General features: G+C 34.6%; 1 pseudogene; it reads right to left on the bottom strand.

Annotated features, from left to right (window-relative positions):
• Positions 1–637: 637 nt before the first annotated feature.
• Positions 638–9,990, bottom strand: part of LOC120171187 — a 27,720-nt pseudogene continuing 18,367 nt past the window's right edge.

The raw sequence follows: 9,990 nt of genomic DNA, 5'->3' as shown, positions 1-9,990 counted from the left end.
GTCGATAGACTCAACAAAGCAACACTTTATAGTTGAAGGATCATTTTGTAACTTTTAATAGTCGAAAGACTTAATAAAACAATATTCTATAGTTAGGGGGCTATTCATGTACTTTATCCTTAAAAGATTAGTATAATTATATATACCACATGTTAATTTTAATTATATTTAATAAATTTAAACATCTATTATGATGACATGTGTCACCACACAATTAATTGTAATATTATATATATATATATATATATATATATTTTAATTATTACGTCAACTCCACCAAAATATAAGTATTAAAAATAATATTATTCTAAATATTTTCATTTTATTTTTTATTTTTCTTTCTATCAAAATATGATTTTTTAATACTTATATTTTCACTCAAATTATAAAACATTGTTGGCATATAATTTTATGCAATTTTAAAATTAAATGTATTTAACTTTATTCCTAATGATATATTCTAACGTCATTCGGTTACTTATGATGCATATAATTAACATAATACATCAAAAAAGAGTTGCAGAAACTCTTGAAGTTGCAGTAAAATTCCAGATTCAACTTAACATTGAGTGGTTGTGTTCATAGACCCAAGAATGAAACCCTAAATCATTTACCAAGCATGGTCCCCTCCATGATATCAAGATGAATGCTTAGGAACCTTCAGAGTCTCAACCACAGCTGAGAAGTCCAGGTCTCCCAGTCCCATGCTTATGTTAAAAATCATAAGATAACAACTCTCATCATATTTAGCACGGCAAACGCAAGCAAGAGTGAACGAAGGGAGACCTCGTAGGCGGCGGCGGCTACCGGCATTGGTAGTGCATTTTCATCCCCAAGGGCAAGAGCCAACCTCATGTCTTTCTGCTGATGTTTCAAAGGAAATGCAGGGAATAGTTGTTCTGGAGCATGGCTGGTCCTTTTCCTTTGAACATCGGATTAGCAATTGCACCCAAGTCCTGCCATAAAGTAGGTCAGTCGAAATCCAAGTTGCCACCACAACTTGACAGAATATTTGATCGGTTGCAATCTTACCAGCACATCAAGAAGGTCATGTGGGTTCAGTCCGCTTCGATCGGCCGTATGAGTCCCTCCGAAAATGCATTCATAATGCTGCAGAGGAAAAAGAACTATGATGAATGAGTTGATTTTAAGTTCGTGGAGTTCTCAATTCATAGTAAGGATCGCATCCCTGAACTTGAAGTTCGGATATACATAGGACATCGAGAAGAGCCGTCATTACCTTCCCATGGTCATGTTGACAACAAGCTTCATTCTGGCTCCATTTCCAACTTGTCCCAAGAAAAAAGACTTCTTTCCCAAGACATCAAAAGCTGGAACTGCTGCATCATACAATGCCTACATTTACAAAAAAGTGACACACTGCAGTTAATACCCAAGTGAAGATAAATTTGCATGCTATAGGTAAACTAGCAATAATGATGAAGAAAATGGATGTTCTTTCACTACAGATGCAAAAGACCAGTTAATAGCTAAAACATTTAAGCTTAGAATGTCACTCCATAGAAGCTCTAGCAGGATGTTTTAAGGAAAAAGATGAGTTTTATCACACTAAAAATATAAATGGATATATACAGGTATGAGTCCTACATGAGTATGTTCAATTTTTTTCAAAGTTTTTCCATGTAATTTGAGAGTTTGTATAGATCTGTATCTCCATCACCCATGTCCATATGAACTTCCATTATTTTCTAAGGAAAAAATCCGAACTTCTATGTTATCCACATGTGTTTTGAAAATGGCACAATCAATTTGTTTTATGTGGCCTTATACTATGTTGAAATGCATGCCCTTGGATTCGGATATAAGTATTAGATACTAGTATGTGAGTAATACGGGTACGTTCAACTTTCTAATTTTTTTCATTTATTTGGAGGGTCATATTCCGATATTCATGTCTGAATATGTGTCGCATACGGATATAAAAAATTACTTCAGCAATTTACCTTGTCTCCAGCAGCAAGAATCACCAGTTGACCAGTTTCTGCAGGCTGTTTGCTACCAGAAACAGGGGCTTCAAGGAATTGGCCACCCTTTGATGCGATCGCCTACAGAAATGAGTAGATTCATTCACTGATAGGTGAATCAGTAAATATGAGAATTCCAAAGAGTAAACCACATTTGTTTCATTAGAATCCTCCAGCAAGGAGCTTTAAAAACATTGTTTTCTAAAATCTCTTTGGACTTTTATCATGAAAGCTAGACAGTAAGATAATAACAGCTTCACCATTTCAATAATTAACAAATCTCTCTGCGTACAGAATGCAACAAAATGAACTTTTTAGGGTGGAAACACAGTTTAAACTTAGACCTTGAAGAATAGAATACTTTGTGTTACTTTAACTTGTAGTGTCGAGTTTTTCTATGTATTGAATGATCTTTCGAAGGTCATATCTTCGTACTTATGTCCGAATATTCGTCAAACACGCACTAAAAAGATTGAATGGACATGGCATTGTTTGACTGTGTCATTGAAGACATTAACTTTCTTTGCAACACTAACAAAACACCAAGAATCAAGACTATGAAGTACTAAAGAGTATCTAATAACCTCATTGATTTTGGACGAAGTCTCTGGATCGACTGTCGACATGTCAATGTAACCTTTACTGCTGCAAATTTGCTCAAGAACGCCATCTTTCTCATAAACAACCTAAGCAATCTCCAAAATACATATTTTACAGTTTATCGAGCTCAAAATGTACGAACTCGTTATACCAAAAATTGTATTTACCGAAAGAGCTGCAGCAGGATCAGACAGCATGGCAATGGTGATCTTACACTTCTTAACCACTTCCGCCGGGGTTTGTCCAACCGAGGCACCATGAGCCACCAGTTCATTACACTGCAATTGCCACAAATTTTGACAGTCGAAAGAAAGGACAACCAACCATTTTGAAGTTTTGATTTTTTTTCAGTCAGATTTAATCAACCTCCTTGTTAATTCTTTGTTTAGATAAAGAAAGAATATTTCAACACAATACATAAAACTAAAAACAAACACCAACCCATCAATCAGATCTCAAAATGGAAACAATCTGCAACTGATTCAACAACAACAACAACAAAACCCTATTCTCATATGTAATGGGATAAGGGGAGGTAGGGTAGTAGGCTGCCCCCAACTCCATGTTGAGAGCAACTTTCGTGGAAGACTTCTGACAATTAGAAAATTAAAAATAAAGATAAAATACAATGCATGTATAAATAAATAAATACATAGTTAAACAGTCTTCTTATGCAGTCTTCATATGTGCGAGTGTAATGGGAAGTATTCCCTGCAAATAAATCCCTGTGAAAAAAAAATAAAAAAAATTCTCTGCATATAGACAGAAAACGTAAGACCCGACTAAATTTGAAAAGAGGAAACATGAAGAGAATGATACACAAAATACATCGATAGCAAGCTACGAGAAGGAATAAAAATCAAATGGATTAAAACCTAAATTAAGACAACACTATATCGATACCCTAGTTGTAAGCCTTCATAGATTCCAAAGACAGAAACGTATAAATAGAAATAATGGAAATTACTACAAAGGCATTAAAAAGAAGACAAAGATGCTACATCATATGGTTGTGACCCACACTACTCGGCTATCCTGGTCTTAAGTCTCCATAATTTTCTATCAGAGGTCATGTCCTCGGTAAGGGCTAAATCCTTCAAATCAGATTTCAAGCAATCTACCCACTTCCTCCTCGGTCGTCCTCTCCTTCTGACACCGTCAGCTGTAATCGACTCTACCCTCATGACCACATCTGACGGTTGTCGCCTAAGGACATGCCCAAACCACCAAAGTCTTCCCTCCCTCAATTTATCGGATACAAGCACCACCCCCAAGGACATCCTAATTGTAGAGTTTGGTGTCATATTCCACAGAGTCCGACCACATGTCCATCGAAGCATTCTCATTTCTGCGGCCTCCATCCTCCTTACGTGATCCTTCTTGATTGCCCAATATTCTGATCCATACAACATCGTTGGTCTTATTGCCATTCTATAAAATTTTCCCCTTAAGTTTTAGAGGCACCTTCTTGTCACACAAAACTCCAGTAGCAGCCCTCCACTTTAGCCATCCCGCCTTAATACAGTGTGTAACGTCATCATCTACACCCCCATCTTTATGAATCATAGACCCTAGGTACTTGAAACAATCCTTTGAGGGGAGAACGTGTCATTCTATGCATACTTCTACATCTTCCTTGTTTTGGTTCCCACTGAAGTTTGTACATAAATACTCTGTCTTTTCCATATTGATCCTTAGACCTTTTTCTTCCAAAGCAGTCTTCCAGGTCGTCAGTCTACTATTCAGCTCAGTTTTTGTTTCAGCAACTAGGACAATGTCATCAGCGAAAAGCATACACCATGGAACACCATCTGGTGTCGCACAATATATGTCGTTCATAATCAAGGCGAAGATGTATGGGCTTAGAGATGACCCCTGGTGGAGTCCGATTTCCACCGGGAAAGCCTCGGTGTCGCCAACTGTAGTCCTGACGTATGTAGTAGATCTACAGTACATATCACGAATCGCTCGGATATAAGAATTTGGGATCCGTCTCGTTTCCAATGTCTTCCAGATCGTATCACGGGGAACACTATCATACGCCTTCTCAAGGTCATTGAACGCCATGTGAAGATCTCTATTTTTTCCCTATATTTCTCCATAAGTCATTGAAGTAGATGAATCGCCTCCGTAGTAGACCTGCCGAGCATAAAGCCAAATTGGTTTTCCGAAACCCTAGTAACTTGTATCAACCTAGCCTCTATTACTCTTTCCCATAGCTTCATGGTATGATTGAGTAGTTTAATACCTCTGTAGTTACCACAACACTGGGGATATCATTTATTCTTATAGATTGGTATCACCGTAAACTCTCTCCACTCCTCTGGCATCTTAGCAGTCTCTAAAATAATATTAAAGATGTTGGTCAACCACTTTACTCCCTCTTCTCCTAGATCCAACCACACAGTGATAGGAATTTGATCTGGACCAACAGCTTTGTCCCTCACCATCTTTCTAAGAGCCATTTTGACTTCCTCAATCCCAAACCTACTTGTATGACAGTCATTGGTCGTAGTATGATGGTCGACTGGCCCATCAACGATAATATCTCTACAGGTAGAGGCACCGTCATTATATAAGCCATAGAAGTAATTACCCCAAACCCTCTTAATATCATGATCTTTCACTAAAAGAACACCGTTGTTGTCCTTAATAAACCTAATGCTACCTAGATCCTTTTTCCTATTCTCCCTGGATTTTGCAAGCCTGAAGATGCCGTTTTGTCCTTCCTTTGTGTCTAATCTCTTGTACATTTCCTCGTATGGCTTATCATTTGCTTTAGTCACTGTTTTCTTGGCTTCCTGCTTTGCCTCCTTGTATCTTTGTCTAACTCTCGATCTTTCTTCATCGTCATTGCATTGTAGAAACACCTTGAAACAATCTGCAAACTGATTGATGATAATATTTCCAAAGAAGAGTACCTTAGAAAGAGTTCTGTTCCAAACAGTGACCTTGAATCCATTCTTCAGCAAATTCATCGACATGGCTTTTCCCATTATTCCCAGTCCCAAAAACCCAACCTCCATCTTCTTCTTCCTTTCACTTACGAGCTTTTTTCTCTCTTTACAAATTCTTCTGGTGCTACTTACCAACTCCACCATTTATAGATGGCCAAAAAAGAAAAAAAAAATTCTGTTGTAATTTAATAGGTTATTGAAAAATGTTACTTCGTTATCAAGCACTACGATGTTTAGCAAGTAAAGTAGTCGTGTAGGCTGTGATTATCTTTAATTGTGGTAAATGGACGGATGGATGATACCACGCAAGCCCCTGAAAGCAGGGTGATCGTAATCCACTATTCTCGGAATCCTCGGAGGACATGTTATTCTGTGGTATGTGATCGAGATAATCTGGATTCCTGAACCAATCATCGTTTACCACGTAGTTGGTTGAGAATAAAACTTTTAAAGTTATTCCAATAATCCAATCGAATTAATTATTTGGTCTAATAGACCAATTCAAATAATAATTTGTGAAATACGATATTTACTACAGTATAAAGTAAATTCATTACATAACGATTTGCCTGAATATTGTTTTTTAGTTTTAATTGTAAAATAAAGGCTAAACTATACAGTTTTTCTCAAATACGAGTTTAAACTTTTTTTTGAATTATACATATACCTAACATTACAAACGCTACCATTTTAGGTTTCTGGTACGTAACTATCGATAAATTTCTACGCTAAGTGACATGTGTCACGTGATAATAATTTAAAAAAAAACTAAAAATATTATTATATTTATAAAAAAAACTCTAATTTCTCTTAAATTGCAAAAAAAACTCAAATCTCTAAAAATCCTAAATCCCTGACCCTAATATGTCGATGTCATCCTTGCCGGCCACGACCACCGCTGCTAACGTAGTCCTTGTCATCTTCCTACTCATACATCGCCATACTTACTACCGATTAGCCTTCAAGATTGTTTAAGGTTGCTTTTTGCAGCGTATGGTTGCCGGGGGTACAAACATCGATTGGTTGCGATTTCATAAGATTATTGATCAATGGGTGCAGGTGAGGTCTGGTGGAGCGTCATCGACGGAAAAGGGCGACGAACGACGTGAGTGTAAGGGTTGATATTAGGATTTTCAAAGTTTTGGAGATTTTTAAAAGTATTTCAAAGAAAATTGGTTTTTTAAATTTAATTTTAATTTTAAATAAAAAATTTAAAAGCACCTGAATGCGACACGTCATTTAACGGTAGAATTTAATAGAAGTTACGGCCTGAGCATCTAAAGTGATAACACTTGTAACGTTAGACATCTGGATGATTCAAAAAAAGTTTAGGCACATATTTGAAAAAATAGTATAGCTTGGGCACTTATTTTATAATTAAACATATTTTTTAATAGACACGGGTCTGTGGGCCTCATGGGACATAATTGTTTAATATATTTACTAGAACTCGTCTTGCCCACATGGCGAGTTCTATATAATTTAAAATATTATAAAGTAATTATTAATTTATTTTTTTTATTAAATTAGCGGGACTTGTGATGTGGGCGTGTCAAGTTCTGTTTGGACTTAAAATTTATAGTCGTTAAGTGAAAGTTAGGTGCAAAAATTTTTAAAATTCCATTGGAAATCGTCATGTGGGCGTGACGAATTCCAATGGGCAACTAATTGAGAATTATTATATTTATTAATATTCATATCATTTAAAAAATATTAATGATAATATCATTTAAAATTTATTAATGTTCCTATTATTTATTCGTCAAGAACAATTTTTTTATAAATAAATATTTCATGTTCATATCATTTAAAAAAAATATTTAAGTAATAATTAAGAATAAATATATTAAAATATGATAAATTTAATAATTTCATTTATTTTATAAATACTTTATTACAAATTAATAATAAAAAAATATTTTACTAAATACAATTACTACAAATAATGAAAATTATTTATATTTTCTTAATTCTTGACAATGTCGATGAGTGCTTGAATGATAATGACGTGGGGCTCATCGATTTTTTTTTGTGGTCATCTACCTTCGCCTTTATCATGTTCTTTTGTGTTTGCTTCTTATTGAACTAATATAGTGTAGATTTGTCCACCACTTTAATTTTTACCTTCGGGTGATAATGATGAGTATTTAAAGTATTTGAAGTCACCAATGACATCATTGACTCAAAATGAATACCACAATCACTAGATGATTGAGCATATAAAAAGTCATCCTATGAACCCGCAGCTTTTGCCGAATGTGGTTAAGAGAGTGACACTGCATTTCATTCCGACTGGCTCTCTATTGAAGCATGTTATGGAGGATATACGACGTAACTTGCTTCAGATGCAAAATAATCGGTAGAAACATAAGAAGAAGATGCTACAAATGATGATTATTTCTTGTCATTTGCATATTTTGCCTCTATTTATTTTTCTCATTCGACCCTTTCTCTCGATGTTTTTAATTATGATTTCTCATTTCCTTCATAATTTTGGAGGTATAGAGATATTGAGAAATCAAGATCATCTGGTACGAGCTCAGAAGGAGGAGGCACATATAAATGCCTCTCATTCTATTGTTGTATGTATGTAGCATGCTTCTTTGGACAATTCTCTATATGCTTCCCACATATATCAATTTTGTGTACTTCGTCCATGTCAATTATCTGCATTGAAATTGGGTGATGGGACCCAAACTGACACAACGCTCTATCCACGACATGGATCCCAACAATGGCGAAATGAAGCAACAACATTACGGTGCACCACATCTCCTCTCCTTCAAAAAAGAATTGTGGTAGACATCGCTCGATATATGACTCATAATACTAAATCCAAATAAACTATAAACATACTACATTAGTATAAATAAAAATAAATTCTCTTAATTTAAAAAATATACAAAAATTTATAATATTTATCGCATGTCTACCGACGATATTAATCATCATTCATACATCAATTTTCGTTGCACCTGATAAATTTGTATCGATAATCTTATGATGCAATCTAAACAACATAATAAATTTACTCAATTATAAATTTAAGAAATTACCTTATTGCGAGAGGAAACTCAACTAGAGTTATTGTCATTGGTGTCAAAAATAGAAAGCGGTACTATGCCCACAATTGTAAGAAGACTAGACAACCTACTACATTCTCTTTTTGACTCATTTCTATGATTGTAGCCTTGCAAAGTTCGCGGTATAAGAATGTTAAAATCGTAAAACCCTAACTATATTAACGACACTGACTAAAATTTTCTATTAGCGAAAGATATTGAGTGTGCACCAAATTCCTGAATTTATCCGGTAACAATTTCCCTGTAATTTATTGGAGAAGATATGCTCTGGCTACATACAAGATCTCTTTCTCACTATAACGCACATCAACTTGAAATTTACTCTCCAACCACGTCATACATATGCGAAATCCATCTATGAAATCTAGCGGTGACACCTTTTCCAATAATTCCTCGTAAATTTCGTCTCGGTTGTAATTGTTATATCTCACCAACATTGAACTATTTATTGGAACATCGAGTTGGTAAGTTAAATCTTCCAAAGTAAGCGGCGGGTCATTGCTTCACCGCTAGTAAAATGAAACGTATGCGTTTCATATCTTCAATATTCAATTAATGCCAAAATCAGTGCAGGAACCACCCTAAAACCATGAAGAAATGTGGTAAGATACAATCTGAACTGTTGCAGATAAATAACAAGCTACTTATATGGTGACCATTCCTTGATAACGAATGCCCCGTTCTTTTTCTACGATTTAAAATTCAAACAATTAATAAAATTTTCAAAACTACAACATTAATATTATAATTTGAACTTTAAAAAAATATAAGAAATAAATTTTACTGGAGTCAGTTCAATCGATGAAAAATGGACATTATCAAGATGCAACATGTGTTCTCAAGTAGACATTTTATCACAAAATCTTCAAAAAGCACAAATTTTCTCTCTCAATAAATATTTTTTCTCAATAAATCACAATATAAACCCTAAACCCTTAGACCCCTCCAATTTCAACGACCATAAACTTCTAGTTCATGTAACTTGTTATGCCCACAAGATGAGTTCCATAGACTAGCCATTTATAATCGTTGGAAATTTATTCGTTGACCAACGTTCACTTAACGATTATAATTTTAAATCCAAATAGAACTTGTCACGCCCATGTGATGAGTCTCATGAAATTAAACAAAAAATATATAATTATTTTATATTATTTTAAATTATAAAAAAATAATATATTTTAATAGAACTCATCATGTAGGAATGACGAGTTCCTGGAAATATATAAACAATTAGCCTTGACAAGTGTCGTAATTTTCAAATAATTAATCTTTTTTATCGGAAAATTATGCTAAGAACGAAGTATAGAGAAGAAATGTGTTTGTCCAAAGGAATTCAGAAATTTCTAATATCAATATAAATTG

The sequence above is a fragment of the Hibiscus syriacus genome, unplaced genomic scaffold (genome assembly GCF_006381635.1).
Source record: "Hibiscus syriacus cultivar Baekdansim isolate YM2019G1 unplaced genomic scaffold, ASM638163v2 tig00111812_pilon, whole genome shotgun sequence".
NCBI lineage: Eukaryota > Viridiplantae > Streptophyta > Magnoliopsida > Malvales > Malvaceae > Hibiscus > Hibiscus syriacus.
The sequence above is the reverse complement of the archived record's forward strand: the minus strand, read 5'-3'. Positions and strand labels throughout refer to the sequence as shown.